The 26,059-nt window shown below is 41.5% G+C and overlaps 1 protein-coding gene across 3 annotated transcripts in view; it reads right to left on the reverse strand.

The window, feature by feature from the left end:
* GNG7 (G protein subunit gamma 7) overlaps positions 1–26,059 on the reverse strand; it is a 160,717-nt gene that overhangs the window by 40,385 nt on the left and 94,273 nt on the right. The window contains exon 1 of one of the 3 annotated variants that reach the window (XM_069077283.1): positions 6,706–6,725. The exons of the other annotated variants lie outside the window; for them this stretch is intronic. The gene's annotated coding sequence lies outside the window, so the exon portion shown is untranslated. Of the gene's footprint in view, positions 1–6,705; positions 6,726–26,059 lie in introns of those variants that run through there. 3 annotated transcript variants of the gene reach the window in all.

The raw sequence follows: 26,059 nt of genomic DNA on the forward strand, positions 1-26,059 counted from the left end.
CGTTTGATTCATTGATAGTCCCCCCTGCCTCTCTATTATTTTCATGATGACGTTGTTTTTTGTTTTGCTTTTTGGAGGGCAGTTGGGGTTAAGTGACTTGCCCAAGGTCACATGGCTGGTTTTTTTTGTGTTAAATGTCTGAGACCAAATTTGAACTCAGGTCTTCCTGAGTCCTGGGCTGGTGCTCTATTCATTGTGCCACCTAGCCACCCCTGATGATGCTGTTTTAATACTCAGAGACCAGATCTCCACATTTTTGCTACTATAGACAACAAATGTTAAGAAGCGATTCTTCTTATATAATGACTTATATTTGGCAGCTTTCACCCAAATTGTCACTTTTACTAGGGTAAATTCTACTAGCAATGATAGTAATCATGGTTCTATATTGCTTTAAAGTTTTGGTAAAGCATCTTTTTTTTTTTTTAAAGCAATTGGGGTTAAGTAACTTGCTCAAGGTTACATGGCCAGTTATTTCTGGGTGTGGTGCTAAGTATCAGAGCCCGGATTCGATCCCAGGTTATCCCGACTCTGGGGCTGGTACTCTTACTCACTGAGCCACCTGGCTGCCTTGCTTTAAAGTTTTTAAAGCCCTCATAGGATCACAGAACATCAAATGTCTGATTTGGAAATGATTTTATAATATATAAAACTAGAGGTGGAAAGGTCCTTGGAACGTGAAAAATCAGAGCTAGGCGGGCTTTCAGAACTCAGCTTTAGAGCAAAAGGAACTGAAGTCTAGCCTTGATTTTATAGATGTGGAAACTGAAGCCCAGAGAGAGATGACTCTCACAAAGATACCACCACAAACTGATGACAGATGAAATTAGAACCCAAGTCTTCTAATTCCTAGTCCAATGCTCTTTCCATTACACTGTTTAAAATCAGATGCTGTACTTGTAAAAAAAAAAAGCATGAACTCTGTTATTATTACTGAGAATAACACCTTATGTTTATAGAGCATAGTCCTCACAATGATCCTGTGAGGTGGTTGGTATATTATGATTTCCATTTTAAAAATGAGGAAACTAAAGTTCAGAAAGGTTAAGTGACTTGCCTAGGGTCACACAGCTGGTCAGTGGCAGAGCTGTGGCTCAAAGTTCTCTCAGGTCAATTCTCTTCCCACTCTATCAGTGCACCTTCCAACGATGAATCTGAATTTGTCAAGCAGCCTAAGCCAGGTTATAACTACAGGCTTCATTTACAAATTCTCCTCTTATTAACTTGCGGGTTTTCTGGTTTAGTTCCCAGCTTTCTGTTTGCTGCCTGTATAACTAACCTTCAAGTTACTTCTCTCTGGGCCTCAGTTTCTTACTTTGTAGAAAGAAGGTGTTGGACTCAATGATTTCTAGGATTTTCTTTCTTGTTCTAATTCTCAGGATCCCCCAGACTCCCTGGCATGTCGGCAGCAGGTGCTTTCTTGGGTAACTGACTGCATTCCCCGCTTTCTGCCTGACACCTATAGAGAAAGACTTTGTTGTTTCTGAATGGGACTGATTGAACACGTCATTAGTAACTGGAGGCTATATGTACCCACAGACAGGTTACGGATCACCAAGTCTTAGTATGGGGTAAACATGGTCAATGGAGTGACTCTGAAAGATCATTCATTAGAAGGTAAACATCACCTAGCACAAGAGCCTTTTAAGGAACTTTGCAACAAAGAAGCAAAGCTCTGATAATCCTGTGCAATTACTTGTATGCAAACTGCAGCGTCAGTCAGACAGTGATGGTTCTGAAGCAGCCATTGATCACAAGGCCCAGATTACGTTTCATAGTGAAACATTACTACCATTCATTTGAGAAATAATATGTTAAGTGTCTACTGTGTGCAGAAGCCTGGAATGGGAACTGGAAGAGATACAAAGTGGAGAGAAGTGACTTCACAGAACTCACAGTCCAGCTGAGTGCGTATGACACATGACACAGATTATGATCATTCACAGTAACACAGGAGTGCATTAAAGAGGCAAAGAACAGAGTGTCACCTGGAGTTTGAGAGAACGTTTAACAACTACGGGAATCAGGAAAGGCTTCTTGGGGTAGGGAATGCTGTCAGTAGGCTTTAAAGGCTGAGGAGGAATCCAGCAGGCAAAGAAGAAGAATGACATTGCTGACAGAGGGAAGCACGAGACCTTGGGGAGCACCGAGCAGTTGGGCTGGAGAGTAGAACACAAGGAAAGAAGCACAGTAACAGAGAGGAGGTTGGAAAGGTAGGCTGGTGATGCCAGATGGGGAAGGCTTTTGCAAGTCAGCAGGCAATGGGGAGCCCATGAAGATTTCTGAGCGGAGAAGACACAGGACCAAATCTATGGATATTTAAGTATTTTAAAGATTGGTCATTCACTGATATGAAGGTTATCTCAATTGATGTAGATCAAAATCCCCCTAAAATTTAGGAGATGGTCTTTAAGAGTTGCTGTGGCCAAAAATTCCATTGTTTTACATCCAAGTTAGTGATGGGCCCCTCTTAGCAAGACTGATGGTACCTGAACTGCAGACATGAACCCATCTCCAGGCCTCTACTGTACACATCAGGTTACTGTGGCAGTGATGTGAGGGATGCAGGAGAAGAGAAAGTAAAGAGCAGAATATCTGTGAGGTTACTACAATAGTCCAACAAGGTTTCAACCAAGGTCAGTATTGGGGTGCTAAAAGGAATACAGAAGAAGGAAGGAAGGACTGTGAGAGATGCTGAGCAGGTTACTGGCAGGACTGATTACTAACACCATCATTTTACTAAATCGCTCTTTATAAGTTTAAAATGCCTTTACATCTTATATCTAATTTTATCTTCATTATAATCCTGTAAAATAGTAGGTAGGGCAAATATTATTTTACAGATGAGGAAACTGAGGCTTAGATGCAACATGGCTAGGGGTAGACCTCAAATCTGGGTCTTCCTGTTTTCAAGTCCAATAATTTTTCCATTTAACCTCTCTGAGCCTCAGTTTCCTCACTTGTAAAACAGGAATAATTTTTATGCTACTTACCTTACAGGTTTGTTGTGGGGAAAGTACTTTGTAGAAAGTATTTTAAAATGTCATAGAAATCTAAATTGTTATTGTTCTTATTACTAGTGCTGCTACAGTGTGCAGACAGTGTCCAGAACACTGTTATTTCATGGGGCCAAAATAGAGAAAAAAGATGAGAGGAAAGAGGATGTTGGAAAACTTGGTAAGATCATACACACACATTACATGCAGCAGCCAGTTGCCTGTGGTTCCAGAGCAGCAAGTCATACCTCGCACTCCCAGAAGTCACTGAGCTCAGCTCCCACTCTGGAGCCAGAACCACCACATTCAGAGGGTTAAGATTCCCCAGCTCCTTGGCCTCCCGGGCAAGTCAGGTATTACTAGAGACAGCCTTGGACCTGCAGTCCAAGAATAACTTGGGTGAAAGTCCCTAGTTCTGGCTCTTAATGCTTGGTCCCCCAGTAAGGCAAGTCAATTCACTTCTCTGCATCTCACTTGCCTCATCTGTAAAATGGGGGTTTTACAAGTCACTAAACTACCTCACAGCACTGTTATGGGGAAAATGTTTTGTAAACTGTAAAGTGCTGCAGAAATAGGAACATTCAGAAGACCTGATTCTAGTTCCAGCACTTCTATTTACTATGTGTGACCTCTGGCAAGTCACTTGCCTTCCTTGAAACCCAGTTTACTCCTCTACAGAGTGAAGAGTTGGGCTTAAGAGAGGTTTCCAAGGCCCATATGAGTTTTGGCATCCCATGTTCTTGAGGGCACTTTTGGCCCTGCTAGGCTAATGTTCTGAGGGCCTTGCCCACCTCAGACACTCTCAGCTCCTGTAGCATTCTAAAATGGAATGCTCAAAGAAAGGCATTTGTGTGGAGTACTCTGTTTTTTCTGGATAAATAAGAAAAAAACCAGTAACTTTTTTTTTTTATTCCAGCCCTTGGCCTGAAAATATTTTTAAAACAACTGAGAACCTTTTCTTGCTTTAGCTAAGGTACAATCTTAACTAGGGAACCTGATTCTTTCTTCAATGACTAAAGCAATTGAAGAGCCAGGAGTTCATCACTCATACAATCAATGACTACTGTCAACCACTATCAAAACAGAAGGCATGGCAGATTAAGCTCAACTGTGTCCTGAGCCCAGGACTGAGTACATCCTAGATACAAGATGATGGTGAAAGCAAGTATGTTTTATAACAGTTTTATCTTTTAGAACTCAATTCAAATGTTTCTTGGTGGTATTATTTCTTATTTTTATATCTTTCATTTCTGTATTTTCAAGTATCTCTCCTCTCTCTACTACCTAGAAAGCCAACCCTCATAACAAAGATTCAAAAAGATGGAGGAAAAAAAGGAGTTCAGCAAAGCCACAGATGTCCCTCTGAAAAGAAGGGAGGGAAGTACATTTTCTCAACTCTTTTCCAGGGCCCAAAATGTTTATTATTATAATTATACAGAGCTCAGTTTCCACCTTTTTTAAAAATTCTTTCCATTTACATTTTGTAGTCATGGCATGCATACTTTTTCTCATTCTGCTTTCTTCACTCTTCATTAGTTCATATGAGTCTTTTCAGATTTCTCTAGATTTTTCAGTTATCATTTCTTTGGAGAAGTAATAATTTGTTACGCTCATATACTACGCTTTATTTAGCCATTCTCCGATTAATTGATGGCTCCCTCTTTGCTTCCTATCCTCTGCTAAACTTTGGTGTTTTCTTTAACCAGTTTTATCATGTCAGCCCAGAGTGATACTCCTCTTAGCATTGGAGCAGAGTCTTATTCATCACTTCCTGCCAACCTGCAGTTGGGACAGACAACATTCAGAGGGCTGGTTTGTGCATCTGGGCTATGGAAGCAGATGATATTAGAGCTGGTACACAGGACACAGGATGTTTGAATTGGAAGGAACATCATAATCCTGCCAATATTAACTCAAAAATTATTTAACATTTTAAAATTTACAAGCCTTGAAACTTAGAACATGGGATAGTAGAGTTGGGAGGCACTGGGCACAAAGAATGTCAGAGCTGGCTACACTCTTAATGTACAGAATCTCCAAGTTGGAAGGTTTAGTTTAGAACATAGACTGCCCAAGCTAGTAGGACCTCAGAGATTAACTAGTCCAAATCCAACCTCCTCATTTTACAGATGAAGAAAGAGCCTTAGTATATCTATTCCCTGCTTCTTACGGTGAATCTCTGTAAAGATTTCTTAATGTAACATTTATGTCTCTTCTCCTCAGGCAATATCAGTTTTGCAATGCTGATGTAAGGCTTCTGTGGCATTGAAAACTGCTTCCTTCCCTATAAGTCAGTATGAGCAATACGGTCTGTCTATGCTGAAGGTATTGGGATGAACCCAAGAATAAGAAGATAGCAAATCATGATTTAGGTCCTTTGTTTCAAATGAAGAATCTTAATATGGTTTGCATTGGGTCTTTCCCAGAGCTTATCCCATCATCTTGCCTGCAGAGGCAAGATTAACAGAATAAGTGAAAAGATGACATATCTTAGAGAAAAGAAGAGTTTGGTCATTAGTAGCTAGAGAGATCTGGATCACAGAATATCAGACCTGCAATGCACTCTTTGGGGTCACCTGGCAGAACCCTTTCATTTTTGCAAGGAAGAAACAGGCATGGAGAAAAGAAATGACTCACCCAAGGTTATACACAGAGTAAGTCAATGGCAGAGCTCCTACTTCAGGGTCCCTTGTATTTATAACATCATCAATTCTAAAGTTTTTCCTAGCTTTGACATCCTATTTTCTAAGGGGCCTTCCATTCTAACATTTTATGGTTTACATTTGAAGATTTCTTCTTTTCCAGAGAGAGTCTAGAATCTAGGTATCTTGACTTCTAAGCTCAGTGTTCTTTCTCCTCAGTTGGAGCTGCCCCTGGTGACTGTTTTGGCAGCAACAAATGCATTTAATTCGGGTTCCTGGGAGACTTCTTCCTCCTTTGGTGATCTATAGCCTTCAAAGGCAGCACCTAAATTGGAGAATGAAACTGCCACCTCAGAGGTATGCATCCTGAGGAGCCAGAGAAACTCAACCTGCCTTGACATGTTTCAGCTGGAAAAACAGAGGTTTAGCCATATGGCTCCAACTGCAGGACAGCACCCTGGGGCCTTCTCCAGAAAGGCTTGTAAGGGCAAATCTTCCTCACAGTTTAGGCACAAGGTACAAACTCCACCCAAAAGGGTGATTTCCAGCCAGTCAGAAAATTATTACAGTAAAAAACAAAAATGCTGGTGATCCCCCTGGTCTCTGAATTCCTGGCATATTTCTCATAGTTGGGAGCAAGCCACTCCCAAACTGCTAGATAAACTGACATCTGAGCAACTGCTGGAACTGTTTTCTTCCCCAAAAGAAAAGAAAGAATGTAATTTCAACGGATGTTTCGGCAAGTTGGCTGATCTGGGTGCGTAAAGGAAAAAGAATGTGAACTATGCAGCCTGCAATGCTGAGGCAATAGTTTCATTGCTCAAATCCCTGAAACTGAACTAAGTGACAGTCGCCAAGACATAGTCTTCTTATTACAGGAGCCAAAGGGCACCGACTTGGGCAGGACTGGTAGGGAATCCCTCCCTTGCCTCATTTTCTCTAGCTGCAAAATGAAGCTCCTTCTCACTCTGTTCATCCCTGTTCTGAGGCTCCTTTCAGCGCTGACTCTGGTGTAGGCAAGTCATGATCTCCCCTCTGAAAAATGAAGATAATACAACTAGTCTTACCTGCTTCCCAGGGTTGTTGTGAAGAAAGTGCTTATACTCTGTAAAGGACTAGAGAAAGGTAATCTATCATTATTGTTATTGCTAAGCTCCCTGACAGGGCTGACATCCCATGATTTCTTGTCCATTTTTGTTTACTAAGCACCTATCACGTGCAAGGGGCAGTGCTAGGGAAAGTAGGGAATGTAGGATGAAAAAGACCTGATCATTGCTCCAATGACACTTCCAGTCTAATCAGGAAGATTAAAAAAACTTCAAGTGGAGCTTGGTAAAAATAAACTATCAGCTTCGGGGAGATAACTTGGGACAACCTAATAACTCCCTTCTTTTGCACTTCTAGCTTGTACAAGAAATAACGTAAGATCACTTGTCATCAAAATGCTTCAATCCCATTCCCCAGACTACGCTTGCCTATGAAAGAAAGTAATACACATTCATGTAATAGAATGGTTTCAGACTTAAAGGGTACACCTCAATTAACTAGGAAAAACATTACCCAAGGCATTCCAATTAATTGTACATAGGATTATAGAATGAAATAAAGTACTAAAGCTTCAGAACTGGGAGCGACAAGAAATTGTCCAGCTGACCTTCTTTCACTTCATGGGCTAGAGAGTCATATGTCTTGCTCAAGGTCCCAAAGGAGTCAGAGGCAGAGGTGGAACTAGAACCTATCTTCTGAACTTTAGGATCATAGAATTCCCAAACTGGAACCTAAATCATGAGTCCAGTCTGCAATAATCCCAACAGACTGCCCTTCAAGCATGGTAATGATTTCCCATTCAGTATTATTCTATCCCACCAAACTTCGTGGACTTCACTGTGCCAACATAATGGAAAAGTAAATCTGCCCTAGGTAAATTTCTGGTAGCAGATGCCAGGTCTATGCTGATTTTATGAAGAGCCTGCTCTTCTCAAATCTCCCAATTAAGGTAGACAATGAACTCCCAGCTGCTAGAGAAGCTGGGAAGGAATTTCCATGCAGTAATAGGCCCTATGAGCAAAATGTTCCTGACTATGAGTCAACCCCTATTGGAAGGTGGGCTCAGAGAGGAAGTGGGGGAAAATCTGGCAAGTGAGTGTGCATCCTTTCGTTAGTTACAATGATTATCTTATGCTTTGTTGGCACAGAGAGAGGCTGGGAGGGTGATGGCATTGATGCCTTGTCTCTGGGAAAGACAAAAGCAGGCTCCGTCTTTCTTTAAAACTTCCTGAGCTAGTAGCCTTGCAGTTGAATGAGCTATTGAATTTTTCTCCTCCAAGTGCAGCAACCTCCCAACCCTCAAAAAAAAGGAAGGAAAAAAAATCCCAACAGCTCAACATCGGATTTCTATGGCTGGACAAACAATATTGAGAGAGAAAATGCAAGCTCTTTTCATGACTGAGGGCTGTGTGACTGCCTGCCATGGAGCACTGGAAAGAGCCGTAGCCTGGAAGTCTAGGTTGTCGTCCTGGTTTTATGAAAAATTTGCTATGTGGTTCTGGACAAGTCATTTGCCTGCCCTTGTTAAAGCTGATGACTGGTGACTTATGTAGGAGTTAAATTATACTTGCAAAAGATTAGGAAGCATCTAGGAAACATCTCTAGGGTTTAGCAAGTTCTGGGCAGGTTCCTTAAGGACCTGGAAGCACTGACGGTTCGAAGGGTCAAAGGATTTTAGAGCTAGGAGAGGACTTAGAGGCCATTTTCATCCAATCCTTTCATTTTATAGATGAGGAAACTGAAGCCTACAGAAGTCATAAATTCCATGATCATGCAGGTAAGTAAGTAGCATTGCAGAATTATTGTTCATCCTTTGGAAGAGGACCAATGACATCACAGGTGATGACTTGCACGTGAATTGGATTTAAGTGAGGCAGAGCTGCACAAAGTCCTCAGCCTCACTCTCTCTTCCAGAATCATAGCAGTACCATGGAAGACAAAAGTCAAGATGACTGGTGATGGCCTGAGATGAAGTGGATGACCTTGGCATCTTCGATGTCTGACCAAGTTCTAAGCACCTATTTCAGTCGCTTTCATGATCTCTGGAACAAATTGGATGTCTACCCCCAAGAGTGTGAAACATAGCAGGATTAGAGTCTAAAAGACTGACCCTAAAGCTAATGGTCTCTTCAGACATTATACTGCCTCAGGTGTGGTCATTTGATTCAATCCATAAATTACTTATGTGCCCATTGTGTGGTTGTCACCGTGTTAGGTGTTGAAGATATAAAGATAAAGTGAAAAAGAGTCCTTGCCACCAAGGAGTTTATAAAATTCACAACTGCTACTTTTCATGAGAAGTGAAAAGCTAGCTAAGTGGATGATGTTGAAGAAAAGGATTTAGATTTTTGGATCATGGCTTAAGATATGGGAAAGACAGGCTTTTGACTAGAGATGAAGTGCATCTAATGAGGCTAGAAAGAATATATCTGCTGGAAAACCTGAGGATCTTATCAAAAAAGCTTAAACTAAAAATGAAGGCAGAAGGAGAAAAGGGATCACATATAACTTCTAGGGCAGACACAGTCCACAGAAGGTAGCAGATGATATAGGAAGAACGACAATAGAAACGTCGAGTATTTCTGTGGCAACAATGTCAGCTATGGGATAGTAATAACATTCCTGGCCTCACATGAATGCAGAGTATGGATAATTCAACCTTCACTCATTCAATAATCATTTGTTAAAGCCCTACTGTGTGCTAGGTACACTGCTAAGCCCCAGGGGAAAAAAGACAAAAATGAAACAATTCTTTCCTTCAAAGAGTTATATCCTATTGGTAGAAATAATGTGTACGTATAAAATAAAAATACAAATTAATTTGGGGGGCAGGAAGCACTAGGTACTGGGGCCCCCAAAAGGCCTCTTGTTGGAGGAGATACTTAAGATGAACCTTGAAGGAAGTCAGGGATTCTGTGAAGTAGAAGTAAGAAAAGAGGTCTGGATAGGTTAATGAAAATGCATGGAGATGGAAAATGGGACAAGGAACATGAGGAACAGCAAGCAGACAAATGTGGCTGGAAAGTAGAATTCATCATGAAGAATGATGTTCAATAAATCTGGGAAGGTAGGCTGAAGCCAGGTTACAAGGGGCTTTAAATGCTAGTAGTTTGTTTTATCTTAGAAGCAATAGGCAATCACAAGAGCTTCTCAAGCAGGGAAGTGACATGGTTACATATATGCTTTAGAAATATCAGTTTGTTGATTGTGGGGATAACAGATGGAGAAGGGAAATCTGGAGGTGGGAGAGCAATTCATTAGCCATTAGAACAGTTCAGGTAAGAAGTGATGAGGAGTGGAACTGGGGAGGCCAAATGGATGGGGATAAGGGGAAGTATGGAAATCTCCTAGCTCTTCGTCCAACCAGCAACCCATTTCTTGCTCTGGACTGTCCCTTATGCCTGGGATTCTCTCCCTCCTTATCTCTACCTCCTGGCTTCCCATACTTCCTTCAGTTCTCAGCAAAAGTCTCACCTTTTGTTGGTCAGCCAACAAGCATTTATTAAGCACTTACTATGTTATGTGACAAGCCATTCCAGTATTTGGTAGCTTCAATGAGGTAAGCATAAGAGAAGCTGATAAAAATTATGTTGGAAAACATGGTTTAGGAGTAAGAAATGAAATAGACCAAAGGTTTTATTAAAGAACCATACAGAAATCTCATGTCTATGTATCATGAATACTTTTTTCAAGCACATTAGGAGGTGCTAGAAATGGCAAGCACCGAACACCACCACAAAAATTGGTACCAATTATTTCTAACACACAAGAAATAACTGGTTACTGAAGTGATAGTCATTTGGAAATAGACTAGTAAGAGCAAAGGTAAAAATCAATGACAATTTAGAAGACAAAACATGAGACATGGTATGCCACTAGAATAGCTGATCTACTCTAATGAGCTGCTGATGCCCCCTAAATGAGAAATTGGTAAAAGAGCAGACATTGACACAGACTAGAACCATTTCCTTAGAAAGTTTAACTGATTCAAAGAAATTGCCAAAGTGAGCTGGCTAATGGAGCCTAGAAAGTGCTTCAGTGAGCAAACATCTGACTTCCTTGACAAGTAGAGCTATGGAAACCAAGGCCAAGACTGATTTGGACCTTAAACCCATTTGTAAGATCTTAAGCAGAAGGACAGTAGAAGATTGAGAGGGAGATGAAGAAACTCAGTCCGTGTCATCTCCTGGAGGAGACCTTTTCTGATCCTCCTAGTTTTTAGGGCACTCTACCTCCTCAAATTATTATGTATAGCACATCATAGCCCCCAAACAGCATAAGTTTCTTGAGCAAAGGGATTATTTTTCATTCAATTTTTTGTTCCTAGAGCCTGGCACAGTGTTTGATCTTCATGGCTTGGCTCCTGCCTATCTGCCTAGTCTCCTCACACATTACTTACTTCCAGTACTCTACAGTCTAGCTTTGCTGGCCTATTTACTGCTCTTTCCACACTATTCATCTCCCATTTGGATCCCTTTGCACTGCCATCTGCTATGCCCAGAAGGCTCCCTCCTTACTGCTGCTGCTTTCAAGACTGCCTATATCCCACCTTCTTCAGGAGGCTTTTCCTGCCGCCCACCCTGCTGCTAGTGCTTTTCCACTTGAACCTACTTGTATCTGTACACACAAGTATACATGTGTGTGTGTTGTCTTCTCTGCTAGAATGTACAATTCTGGAGGTCAGAGATGGTTTTGGTTTTGTCTTTATACCCACAGCACTTAGCATGGTATGTGGAACACAGCAAGTGCTTAATAAATGCTTATTGTTTGATGGATTATACATGGTAGGCATTTCATGAATGACTGTTGGACTGTTCTGCACAGTGGGCATGCGTAGGCAGCTATACTTGACCAATGAAGACCTTTGTGGGAGAAGCAACGTAAAGGATATTATCAGAGAAATGTATTGCCAGAAGGAGGTGGTCCAGTTATGCAGCTGGATAACAAATGGAAACTGATGGTGACTTCTGGGTCATGTGACCAACATGATGGAGGACTAGATACTTTCTCTGATCCTCATGATCTCTTAAACTTCTTCAAAATAGGTATTTTGTGTAAAAGATAAAACCATTTCAGCTGTCTTCCACAGTCTAAGAAACCTTAAGAAGTAACAAATTGATGAGTTAATAGCAGAGAAGGCTAATCTCTAATTACTAGTTTGATCACTGGGCCCCTCCTCCTTCACCTACCACCATACTGGGCAATCTGTGCTGCATCACTGCTCAGTCAGAGAGCTGAGGAATTGAGTCAGGCCTGAAGTGAAGAGGACTGGCATCCGGCTATGACCAGTTCTATGTCACCACAAGTCACTTGGGGTAGAGACTGAGACCAGTGAAATGTGAATTGACTAGTGTGGGAGGAGATTGAGACAGCTTTGAGGTTCAGTTCCCGAGGAAACCACCATCAAAGGGGAAGACGTGGGAAAGTAAGACTATAAGGAAAAAAATGATTGAAATTACCAAAGATCTCAGAAGGAAGACACTAAAATAAAGACTCAAATACAAGCAGATAAACCATCAGGGAAGATATTAATAACAGAAGAGAATATAATGAGATAATCTACATGAGTCCAGACATCTGTGAACAAATGTTACAAGACAAAGGAAAATGAATCAACACCTGATGGGGTCTGTGGATTCTCAAGAGAGTATGGAATTATAGCAGGGTGTTCTCTTCTCCTTCCCCCTTCCCATCCCCAATATTCCATCTTCCACTTTGTGCCTTTACACAAGATGTCTCCCATGTCTAGACTTTTCTCCCTCTTTAGCACTAGCCTGGGGGCTGTCTGTCCATCCATTATCTTTCATTCCCACTCCATGACCAGCCCATCTCTTTTTCTGGCTGCCATAACAGCTTAATAATACATCTTTTATGCCACTTTTTGCTCATAATTCATTGTTGGTAATATACAGCAACCTATTTATGCCCATTATTTTCCCCACTGGCATTTGGATTACTTTTGCAATTCTGATTTCACCTGCATGTGTTTTTGCTTGATTGTAGCTGAAAGGAGAAGCTGTCAGCAATCCTTCCATTTCACACTCTCACTTCTTTTTGTCTTTGCTTTCATTTACAGTGAGAATGTCAGGACCAATATAATTTAGCTCCTCCAGGAACATGTTGATTCCTTGGTAACTGAATAAGTATAATATATTGAGTACGAACCATTGAATGTTTACAGACAATGTAAAAACTCTGAAACTCTGATGGGGTCATTTTGTATTTTTCTTTGTTTTTTGGATTGGTGTGGCCAAAGAATCAATGGTTAGTTGGTCTGTTCATTCCACTATAAGCCTCTTTGCTAGGCTGGCCCTCAGAAAGCAGCCAGCTGCTGGGCTTGTACTTGAAGGCTTTCCAGCACTGCAGACTCTGCCAGTTTGTGTTCCACTGGCACAGCCTCGAAGAACTCAGGGTTTCCTCCATGCCTCAATGACTACATATGATATCCACTTAATGAATATTTACTGAATTGAAATATTGGCATCTATATTGGCAGCTTTTAAGAGAGGCTGGATGAATACTTGTTAGGGACGTTGTGCAGGGGGTTCCTAGTCAGACAGGGTCTGAAATATATTCCTGAGGCATCCTGAGGGATGAGGGAATAGGTGTGTAGTAAGAGTGATGCAAAAACAAAAAGAAAAAAAGAAGAAAAAAGAGAACAGAGTGATAATAAAATATTTCAAAAGAAGAGAGAAGAAAGCCAGAAAGGGCCACAGACAATGAGGACAGTGTTGGTACCACAGTATTTAAATTTAAAACATACTTAAAAAATCCAAGCTGAATGTAATAGGTTTGTGTTTTCATGTATAATCTTCTCTTTCTGTTTTTATATATGTAAATGATTAGATTTATTGATATTTAAAATCTTGACATAAGTGTTGGTTATTATTATTATCAATGACAACAATAATACCAAGTTTGCAGAACACTGCTATTACAATAGTCTAGGTAGAGTAATCAGGCCTGGAACGAGCCTGGTGGCAGCTGGAGTAGGTAGAGTGGAGAAGGCTGATGTGAAATCAAGTAAAAATGTGCATCCCTAAAACAATCGCCACTGGTCTTCATTCCACTTTCTTTCATGGGGCAGACAGTGACAGTGACAGTACGGGTGTATGAAACAAGGGCAGAGACAAGGGAGAGAAGGCAGAGCCTCTTCTTTTGCCTGTTCTCTGCCAAGGAGAGTGATTTTCAGACTAGCAAGGTCTGTTGGAGATGCAGCAAACGCTGCTGTTGGAGGAAAAACAAGCAATACTTTGCAGGTCCTGGCTGGGCTGGGAAAGCAGTAGGTGTGGGAACAGGGGATGAATAGTTAATAAAACAGGATAAGTTAAAAAAAAAAAAGGCTTTCTCCTCAGGGTGATTGTGAAAGGCACAGGGGAAGCATTCTTTTGCCCAAATCTCCTTTGAATCTTCTTTCCCATAGCTTGATTTAGACTAACCAGTTTAAGCTATGCATGCTACTCACTAAAAATTTATTATCTCTAGGGGGGTAGTCTTGTCTGTGAACCCAAAATGCCTTTTCCTGGAGTCATTACTATCTACTCTGAGTCGTGCAAAGGTAACTCTGTCTATAGCAATAAAAAAAAAATCAGAAATGGAAAAACTCCAGAACAAGGGTTCTTATCCTTTTTCTCCCTATTATGGACTCTTTTGGCCATTTGGTGAAACCTGTGGACCCGTTCTAAGACTATTTTAAAATGCATAGAATACAATATATAAGATGACAAAGGAAACTAATTCTAATGAAATACAGTTCTCTGTAGCTCTATTCCTCTTTATATAAAAGTTCATGGAGCCCAGTTAAGAGCCTTTGTTCTACAAGAACCCCGAAATCATAATGTGGTAGGATTTGAAGGAACACAACCTCACATGGTGGCAAGCGAAAGGTAGCTTAGGAAAGAAAAAGGGGTTTGAAGAGGTTAGAAGGCCCGTGTTCAAATTGTGTCTGAGTCACCCCCTAGCTGCCCTTGCTGGTCAGTACCTCTGCTAGTCCTCCTCAATCTCAGCATCTCTCTTTTTTTTGACACCAGCCCAATTTATCCTGCCAGTGTCTTCTTTGCACAAAGCGGTGCGGTGCGCCTGTTGTCTCCCCCATTAGCTGGCCAGCTCCTTAAGAGCAGGGATTGTTTGCTTTTCCTTACATCCCAGACACTTAGCACAGAGCCCATCACATGGACCGTGCTGATTAATAAATGACCCTGGGCAAGTCCTTTAACATCTTTGGAGCCTCCTATCTTTTCCCAGGTCAGATTCCTCATTTATAGAATGGGAACTTGCAAATTTCAAAGCACTTTGTAAACCTTCAACTTCTACATAAATGCAAGCTATTGTTAGAAATATGAGAAGGGGATTTAAAATATAAACAAATGTTGAATGTTAGTCAAATCAAATAATGGATGTGAAAGTGCTCTGTAACAGTGCAATTGCTATATAAATATCAGCTATGCTCATAGTCATTGTCATGACTCTAAGTCATGCAGGGCTGGGAAATTTTTTGTTTTCTAAGGTCCCTTCTACTTCTGTCATGCTGTGTTGCAAGGTCTCTCCTTGCTGTCTAACACATTCTGTGGTGAGAAATCAAAAGTTCCAAAGAACAAAGCCCACCAGGTAAGACCTTCCTTGCTCCAGGAAGCCCCAAGTCTTCCCCAATCCCAGGACAGCAGATATTTCCAGCAGGAAAGAGGACGTGTAGGACAGAGAGCTTGTTGCCATGAGGGTACAGGCTGTTCTGCTTACTACTGAGAGGGCTCTCTGTGGGCTTAATTTATTATACAATAAAATGTTATCAACAAGTCCTCCAATTCCAGTCAATTGCTTATTTCATTCTGAGGATTCCTGGATCATATGCAGCAATAGTGGCAGCAGAGGAAGCACAAGTTAATTATTTACCTCCCCCAGTGGCAAAGCTGGACTTCAGAGGAATGGCTTTGTGCCAGTCTGTTCCCCCTTCCTTAAGGTTTTGGATGACAGTAGGTGCCAGGTGGATTGAGTGCCTTTGGATCAAAGCCAAAGCCCTTTCAGACAATTACTACCTTTGTCCCCCAAACCATCAGGTACCGATTCCTTGTCTAGCTTGCTTCATAGCCCCCAGCTGGAGCCACAAACACACAAAGTTCAATATTTGCATGGGCCTATATTTGCTTTGGCTGCCTATTATGCCTCTGAGATCTCACATTCAAATAACATTTGCTTTGTCTGTCATTCAAGGCTCTCCAAAGTCTAGTCTGTATCTACATTCTCCATCCTATTTCTAACTCCCCTGCATCCCTACACTAATTCCCTGTTCCGGCCAAAATGGGTTCTTCTACTAACTCTAAATTTGACTTATTCAATTCCATTGTCCTCTCCAGGAAGCAGGGTACAATGAAAAGAATAGAATGCTAAATTTGAGGTCAAAAGATCTTGGTTTCATAGGTTTACAAAGTGGGCGATACTGCCCTCTAGGGGGCGCTGGAACAATCCCGGGGAGGGGTGGGGTGGTAATGGTATGAACTGACACAAATTAAAACAAAACAAAACAAAACCGGTAAGGGGTTAAAGAAAGTAGATATCTAAGGGAGTGCTGAGTAATTTTTTTTTTTTTTGAAAAGGGGATGGCAGGACAAGTAAGCTTGGAAACGTCTGGACTTTAGATCTTCTATCCATTCCTAAGCAATTCTGTGAATTTGGATGAGTCACTGTTTTGGACCTCAATCTGTTCATTTGTAAAATAAAAGTTAGATTTGATCAAGGGTTCTCAATCTAGAGTCTGTGAACTTGTTTTAAAGGTATTTTGATATGTATATGTATTTTACTGTATGCATTTAAAAACTCTATTCTGAGAAGGTATCTATAGATTTCACCAAAGTGACCCAAGGGGTCCATGGCACAAAAAAAGTGTGAGAACCACTGAACTAGAAAGTCTATTAAGTTTTCTTTTGGTTTTAAGCCCTATGGTCCTCTGCTCCGTACAGAATGAAATCTTCCACCAAGAAGAATCAAAGAGTTGGGAGGCACCTCAGATAAAATTCATAAGGGAATAAATTATCAATGAAGATAGCTCAGAATATTATAAACTGAATCCATGGTGGAGGTTTCTAAACAAGTAGAAGCTGTGACATATTAAAAGATCTTAACACAAAAACTATGACATAGAGGAAAACTTGGCAGAAGAGAAGCAAAAGGCAACAATGTTAAGTTAATACATGAATTTGATATAGGCCAAAGGAATTGACCTTGAAGACAAGAGGCATTGATATAACTTAAGAACCTAATTCTTAGGCATATGGACAAAACAAAAAAAAATTTTAGAATCTTAGAATGGGACAGTTTTTTTTTTAAATCCAAATATCATGATTCAGCAAATAACACTAGAAAATTGTCCAGAACTTCTGTACAATAAAGCAATAATTAAGAGAATCCACATTATATTCCAGAAAAACTTATGCTTGGAAAGTACTTCAGAGGGATAATGTCTTATATAATTTCAAAATGTCAGAGTTGGAAGGGACCTCAGTAGTCACAGTCCAATCTACACTTGGATAAGAATTCCTTCCATAATATCCTCAACAAATGGCTATAGCGACTCTGCTGGAAGACTTCTAATGAAGGGGAAATCTAGCAACTTGTCTCACTCCTCCACTCTTGTGACCAGCTCTGGTTTTCCTTACATCAAGCCTACATTTGACTCTCTAACTCCTACCCAATGCTCCTAGCTCTACCTTTTGCTCTTTCACTACTTGAAGATAGCTACTGTTTCTCCCATTGAGCCCTCTCTTCTCCAGGTTGAACATGCCTTGGTTTCATCAGTGTAGTCCTCATATGGCACATTCTCTGGCTCTCTTACAGTACCGGTTGCCCTCTTTTAGATATGTTCAAATTTGTCTACATCTTTCCTAAAACGTGGCAGTCAGAATGGACATGCTGTGGACAGATGTGACCTGACGAGGGCAGAGTATAGAGAACTATCTCCCCTCTCCTCCTTGATGTGGCCATTCCAAATGCAATTTAGTATACTGGCTGCTTTTTTGTGTCATATCACAGTTTGTATTTCACTAAAATCCCCAGATCTTTCCAAATAAATGATTGTCTAGTAGTGTCTCCCTCACATAAATGTAGAACTTTAATTGAGCTATATTAAATTTTCTCTTAATAGGTTTGGCGCATTATTATTCAGCTGTCTAAGATCTTTTCAGGTGTGAACTCTGACCTGCAGAGTGCTCTCTATCCTCTCCAGTTCTGTGTCATCTGCAAATTCAAAAAGCAAGCCATCTATGCCTTTATTCAACTAACAGATAAAAGGGCTGAACATCCCAGGGCCAGGGAGAGATGAGGGATCAGAAGATAGGGCTGAATCAAGTTTTATCAGTCCCTAGCTATGTGACTGGGCAAGGCCGTTCCTTTCCCTGATCCTCAGTTTTGCTGTTTGAGGACAATACTAATACTACCACCTCCAGTGGTGTTGCAAATTGCTAATGATAAAGTATTAGAGAAATGTAGTATTGTTAATCATTAATTATAATAATGTGCCTTTATTAGACTTATTAATGATGATGGTGGGTGTACCTTTCAACTTTCATATTCTGTGTTCTAAGGTCCATTCATATCAAAATTTTCAGAAATCTCTTGGGTTTTCTGGTCAAGATAAGGTAGTAGGGAGGTAGGCAGGAAGAAGGAAGGAAGGAAGAGGGAAGGAAGGAAGCACTGAAGTGTCTACTCCTGCTAGGTGTTGTGCTAAGTACTTCACAAAGATTATCTCATTTACACATTCATACTAAACTTTTAAAGCACTACAAAAGCAGATCTGCTTTTAGTAGGCTCAGGCCCAAGGCCCGCAGACGTGCTCTTGTTTGTGGACCCATTTCAGTTATTTGTATTACCTCTCCACCCAGGGCTCAATTTCAAGAGACTATTTAAAGAATCTCGACAATGGCGATTTGGTAGTTGCTCAGAGTAGAAGAAAACCCCATTGTATTCAGTCAGTGCAGAGCTGCTTGTGGCTTCAAAGCTGCAAGTCATACCTCGCACTCCCAGAAGTCACTGAGCTCAGCGCCCACTCTGGAGCCTTTAACCAGAACCACCACATTCAGAGTCAAGATTCCCCAGCTCCTTGGCCTCCCGGGCAAGTCAGGTATTACTAGAAACAGCCTTGGACCTGAAGTCCAAGAATAACTTCGGTGAAAGTCCCTAGTTCTTGCTCTTAATGCTTGGTTCCCCTGTAAGGCAAGTCAATTCACTTCTCTGTATCTCACTTCCCTCATCTGTAAAATGGGGGTTTTACAAATCACTAAACCACCTCACAGCACTGTTATGGGGAAAATGTAAAATGTAAAGTGCTGCAGAAATGGGAACAATTGTAACTACTGGCTGAATTTTATGCCACACTCTCACTATGACCTGGATTTCTTCTCTAACCCCTTAAACCAAAGTCTCTCTTCTGTGCTCCGATGCTTTTCATGGGGTCACAAATTAAAAGGATCTCGATGGAGATAGCCACTCTAACGCTGCATTGTATAAATGGGAGCTTAAGTGACCTGCTTGAGGTGGTGCTTCTGGCAAGTGGCAGAGCTGGGCTGCAAATGCAGGTCTTCTGACCCCATAGCCAGGGTTCTTCCACTCTACCTCCCCTCCAATGCACCAAGCTGTGGGAGAGCTAAGGCAACATATAGTTTAGGGGGCAGAGATGGCACAACCTTTAAGCAGTGGGAGTCTGAGTTCTTCTGAGCTTCCCTGTAGTTACCCTATGGACAGATGCTTACAGCACAATCCTAGGGTCATTGCTAACTGGCTTATGGTGTGTGACAACACCGTGTGTGCTTGCACACACTTCACCTTCAAGTTCTATCCTAAGGAACACAAAGGTGGGAAGGCTGTCCTATCGTTTGGGGGCTTTTAAACTTGGAGACAGCCTGCTGCCTTCATTAGCCATCACTCAGACTACCTCCCAACACACTCTCCTTCCAGCACCAGCCCCCCAGGTCAGCCCACACCACTTGCCCTTGAATGGCCAGCTCAAAGTCCAGCTGTTTTCCTGGGTCTGTGTTGCAGAGATCCCTTCCGTAGGTCCCCACTGCTCAGCTTGGCTCAAGCCTTAGCCTGGACTTCAGAACCTTCTGTGACAATCTGCCTAGTCGGCCTTATTTCCAATGGTCCTATCCTAACTCTACACTATAGCCAAACCAGATGATTCATCAACTGTGATCTCCTGCCTCAGTACTTTTGCCCAACATGCTTTCTATATCAAGAACATATTATTATTATTATACCTTTCAGATGTTCTAAGCCCCACCTTTTTTTAGGTTATATATGTGCAGTCATGCAAAATATATTTGCATATTAGCCATATTGTGAAAGAAAAACAGATAAAAAAAAAGACCCCAGGAAAAATAAAGTAAAAAAAAAAAACCCACAGATACCCCCTCCACTCAAAAAAATCCCATGAAAAATAAAGCAAAAAAAAAATTGTTTCTATTTGCATTGACTCCATCAGTTCTTTCTTTGGAGAAAGACAGCATATAACAATCCTTCCGAATTGTCTTAGGTCATTGTATTGCTGAGTATAGCTAATTCGTTCATGGCTGATCATCATATGATATTGCTGTTACTATGTGCATTGTTCTCCTGGTTCTGCTCACATCACTCTATATCAGTTCATGTAAATCTTTCCAAGTTTTTCTGAAACCAAACTGCTCATCATTTCTCAATGCACAACTATATTCCTTCACAAACATACACCACAACTTGTTCAGTCATTTCTCAATTGATGGGCTCCCTTCAATTTCCAATTCTTTGCCATCACAAAAAAGAGCTGCTATAAATATTTTTTGTACATATAGGTTCTTTTCCTTTTTAAAAATATTTTTGGTATACATGTGGTCTTTTTCCCTTTTTTATGATCTCTTTGGGAAACAGACCTAGTAGTAGTATTGCAGTGTCAAAGGGTATGCACAGCTTTATAGCCTTTTGGGCATAGTTTCAAATGATTCTCCAGAATGGTTGGATCAGTTCACAACTCCACCAACAATACACTATGTCCCAATTTTCCCACATCCCTTCCAACATTTGTCATTTTCTTTTTCTGCCATATTAGCCAATCTGATAGATGTGAAGTGTTACTTCAGAGTTGTTTTAATTTGCATTTCTGTAATCAATAGTGATTTAGAGCATTTTTTCATATGCCTATAGATAGCTTTGATTTCTCCATCTGAAAACTGCCTGTTTATATCCTTTGACTATTTATAAACTGGGGAATGACTTGTATTCCTATAAATTTGATTCAGTTCTCTTTATATATGAGAAATGAGGCCTTTATCAGAGATACTAAGTCCCCCCTTTCACTATGGAAAATCTGTGCCTCTATAGAATCTCTAGGGTCTTTTGGATGCTGTACTAAAGATATACTTACAAACCATAGTTTTAAAAGATTTCAAATCTGGATCTATATTAAGCTGCTAAAATCTCCAACTACTGAAGTCTTATCATCATCTCCTACTGAAAAGCTTGGCTCATTTTTGATCTCCTTATATAATCACAGGATTCAGAGCTAAAAGAGATCTTAGATTACCTAAACTCTCTCATTTTACAAATATGGAAACTGAGGTGAGAGAGAAGAAATGGCTTGCCCAAGAGATCACAGAAAGACAGCATGGACTAGTGTGGCAAGAGTTCAGGACCTGGGGCGGTTAGGTGGCGCCGTGAGTAGAGTGCCAGCCCTAGAGTCAAGAGGACCTGAGTTTGGATCAGGCCTCAGACACTTAACACATGCACACAAAAAAACAAAACCCTAGCCATGTGACCTTGGGCAAGTTATTTAACCGTAATAGCCCTTCAAAAAGAAAAAAAAAAAAGAAGAGTTCAGGACCTGTAGTCAGGAAGACCTGGGTTCAAATCCCATCTCAAACACTTAATAACTTGACTGTGTGACCCTGGGAAAGTCACTTAAACACTCTGTGCTTCAGTTTCCTCATTCATAAAATGAGAGTTTTGACCCAATGGCCTCTAAGTTTCCTTCTAGCTCTAAATCTATGATTACACAGGTGGTAAGTGCTAGATCTAGGATTTGAACTCAAGACCATGTTCTCCCTCAACCGAAAGTGACCTCACCCTCATCTGATCTCAAGCTTGTATTTCTCATATTCTAATTTGTATTATTCAAGTGTGTGTCTTCTCAGCCCTGACCTGACTAAGCTCCAGGAGAACTGTTCCATTCCTATCTGCATCCTCCTGGAGTCCAGCACAACAGTAGGTATGCACATAGTAGGCATTTAATAAATATTTGTTGAGGTGTGAATCTTACTACTCACTTTCTAGAAATGTAAATTACATTGTTAACACACCCCGATTATGATGTAATCACCCAGAGGCAAAAAGTATAGGCGCAAACTGAAGTCATCTAGCTAGGTGCAAAATAGGTAACTAAAAAACCAAAACAAAACCTATTCAATAAGTAGAAAATGATCCAGGCGTGGTAATCCTGGAGGGCATGGAGCCATTTGGGGAAGCCTGCAAACTTCTTGAGGCTCTGATGTTCCCCATGCTGCAATTCCAAGGGCACTCAGACCTGAGGGCATGAGTCATCTGACCTTTTGTATACATAGCAAAGAGCATGAACAGGCTCCCAGAAAGCTCTCCCTGAAGAAATGAGCTACTGTGGGAGAGGAAGGAGCCACTGACCGTAAGAGAGCAAAGGCAGGAGACATCACTGAAAAGTGGTCTGGGGTTAGGCATGTGTGTGTGAGTGTAGTCATATGTAATATATAATAAAGAAAATGATTTTTTAAACAAACCAAGCAGCAAAGTCTGCAAAACGACTTGTCATATTCCTTGGAGGTGTATTTATTTGAAAAAATCAGTACCATTCTTTCAAAATCTATAGCTCCCATCTCAAGAATGAGGGCCCACTGAGTGGCTTTAAAAACCAGGAAAATGGCAGAGTGGGGCAGCGTGAGGAGAGCTGGGGGAAGAAAGAGTCCTTAAGTAATGGCTCCCATTGGGGGCGGCCAGGTGGGGCCCCGGAATCGGGAGACCCAGGATCGGTTCTGGCCTCAGATACGTGGCACCCACACAAAATAACTGGCCATGTAACCTTAAGCAAGTTACTTAACTCCAATTGCTTTAAAAAAAAAAAGAAATGGCTCCCATCTAGCAGTACCATAGGATTTATAGCTGGGAGGGACCTTAAAGGTCACCTAAGATAACTTCCTCCTTTCCAGATGAAGATAAGGGAGCCCAAAGAGAGAAGGTAACTGTGGAGCCTAAGGTGACTCAGAGTAAGTGTGGCAGTGCCAGGACTGGAGTCCAATGCTGTTCCCACTATCACAAACTGCCAGTAAATCCCTGTGACTGAGCTACTGCCCCTCCTCAGTGCTATTCCTTTCACTGGATTGCCTGGGGAAATCAGGCGGACTCATCCTTCCTGTTTCGAGGTACAGAACAAAGGCAGCTGCAGTCTTCCAAGCGGGTGGGCAGGTTTCAGGCTGAGTCGAGGGTTTTCTAGAGCTAAGGAAACAAAGGCAGGAAAGCCACTTCTCCTCTACACAGAGCAAGCTATAGCCCAGGCTTTGCTGCCAGCAGAACCTTCTGTCATAGAAGGGAATCACTGTTCATGACCTTGCCCAGGTCATCCCTGTTTGAGGCACTGCTGCTAGCATCAGGATGCCTAGTGAAGCTGGGTGGCTCGAAGGAGAGAAGGTAGCCAAGGTGTGCTGCCCGCTAAGGAGGCACCAGGTTGGGAGCCAGAGGGCACCTGTAGTCAATCCCCACCCCTGTCATTTACTGACTGTGTGGCCCTGGGTGGGTTAAGTGCTCATTCTATAAAGATGATTTTCCAGATCTATAAATTTAGCTCCAGTCTCTAGCCTCCATCACCAACTGCCTTTTGGACATCTCCAACCAGGAGTCCTTTGGGCATCACAAACTCAGCATGTCCAAAGGAGAACTTCTTTTTCCCTCCAAACCCCCCTCCCACCCCCTATCTTCTTTACTTTGCTTTTACTGCTGATCATCTTCCTGTAAAGTGGGTTTACAGCCTTGGTTTCCTCCTTCACTCTTTATTCTCACTCACCCCACACAACAAAGGAGTTGCTAAGTCTTAGTTGTTTCTCCCTAGACAATATCTCTGGTATAAGTCTCCTGTTCTCCACTTACACAGGCACCACCCTCCTTAAGGCTCCTGTCACCTCTCACCTGGACTAGTGTAATAACCTTCTCATTGGTCTCTCTGCCACAAGTCTTTCCTCACTCCGCTCCTCCTCCACATAGCTACCAATGTGATTTTCCTAAAGTACAGGTTTGACCATGTCACCTTTCATTAAAAAAACTCAGTGGTTCCTTATTATCTCTAAGATCAAACAGTTAGGAGATGTAGTGGATAAAGTATTACACTTAAATAGAGACAGGAATTACTTAAATTTAAAGCAAGTCACTTGACCTGTCTGCCTCAATATTCTCATCTATAAAATGAGCATAATAATAGCACCTATCTCCCAGGGGTTGCTATGGGATAAAATGAGGTAGTATATGTAAAATGCTTTGCAAACTATTATTACTATATTCAAAGTACCTTCTTCTTGACTCACAGAGGTTGGTTACTATTTCACTTCACAAAGAACTATCCTTAGGGCATAACAAACTGTGGATAATTCTATAATTACAGAATACTTAGAACCACAGAATCTCAGGGCTGAAAGAGACTGCAGGTCACCTGGTTCACCTCATCTCATGCCAAAATCCCCTATACATTATCCCTCTCAGGTGCCAATCATTCAGTCCCTGCTTGAATACCTACAGCAACAGGGAGCTTACAACTTTACAAAGACATCTGTTGTCCTAGCCTCTGTGCTACAGGGCTCACAGATAGTATTATAGAAGGGACCATGGGATATAGACTATCAGGGCTGGAAGTGGCATTAAGACATGTTGGTTTGGGAATAGACTTTAGAATGGAGTATCAGCTGTAGAATGGAGACCATCTAGCACACTGCCCTAATTCAGAGCTGAGGACTCCCTGTTGCAGGCACCAAGTGTCTAGAGTTGCGCAGAGAATGGGGTAGTAGCAACAAGGGCAAGCCCTAGTGTTGCTAAAAGACCAAGGGTCCAGGTGACCAAGGATCTCTTTAGGGCCTTTCCTCAGGTCACATCCTATGGACTGGGATGGGTCACTCTCTCCTCCCTAGGTTTTCATGACCCTGCTCTGTCATTGTCCTTCATATAAGTATCATTATATTCTACCTCTTACATGTGGATGTAACTAAGGACTCTGTCCTGGTCCCTCTTCTATATCTTTCTCTTAGCATTCTCTCTCTTGATAATCTTATCCATTCCCATAGATTCAACTAGCTTCCTATACAGATGACCCCCAAATAATAACAGCAGTTGACATTTACATAATACTTTAAGGTTTGCAAAGTACTTTAGAGAAGCTGTCTCATTTGGACTTTGCCACACTAGGAGGTTGGGGCTATTATTATTTCTATTTTACAGAAATTGACATTTAGAGAAGTTGTGACTTGCCCAAGACTGGATAGCTACTAAGGGACTGAAGATGGATCTGAACCCAGATGATGGACCCAAGTCCAGCCCTCTCTCTTAAAATGCTTCTTAAAATCTGCTTCTAAAGCCCTCATCTCTCTCCTGAGCTCTAGTCCCTCATGTATAACCATCTGGATATACCCTAGGCACATCACACTCAACAGGTCCAAGACAGAATCTCCATCACCAAGGCTACTCCTGATTCCCTTATCTCTGGTCAGAGCACCACCACTTTTCTAGTCACCCAGGTTTGCAACCCAGGACTCCTCCTTGTCTTTTTACCTTCACCCATTTCCCATAATGAATTAGTCGTAAATTAGCTGGGAAATTCTGTGACTCTGAGCTGTCATAAAAGGCAGGGAGGGCAGCCTAATCCAGGCCATCATGAACTCTCAGATGAACTACTGCAATTGTCTCTAAATTGATCTCCCTGGATCCAATCTCATCCCTCTCTGATCCATCCTACCCAGTGTTCTTTTTTAAAAAGACATTTTTTGCTGAGACCTTTTATCACTTATCAAAAGGGAATATCATCACATTTATTTCTGAACAGGTCTCTTTCCCCTGTCCTACATAGTGGACATGTATTGCAGCAAAGAATAAAAAAGAAAGGAAAAAAAGCAGTTTCATCAAAACTAACCAACAGATCAAATGACTCTGAGAATATATGCAATGCTCCAAACCTCTTGTCTCTCCCCTCTACAAAGGAAGGAAGGAGGTGAATTTTCTTACTTCTCTAGGGTCAAACGCTATCCTTAAGTCTGACCATGTCACGTCTCTGTTTGGGAAGCTTCAATGGCTTCCCAGGGCCTTGCTTCTTTGGTCCTTAAAGCCATTCCCACAATCTGGCTCCAGTTTATTCTTCCA

The sequence above is a fragment of the Petaurus breviceps genome, unplaced genomic scaffold (assembly GCF_028583685.1).
Source record: "Petaurus breviceps papuanus isolate PSGF00001 unplaced genomic scaffold, PetGlider_PUasm1.0 108, whole genome shotgun sequence".
In the NCBI taxonomy this organism is placed as follows: domain Eukaryota; kingdom Metazoa; phylum Chordata; class Mammalia; order Diprotodontia; family Petauridae; genus Petaurus; species Petaurus breviceps.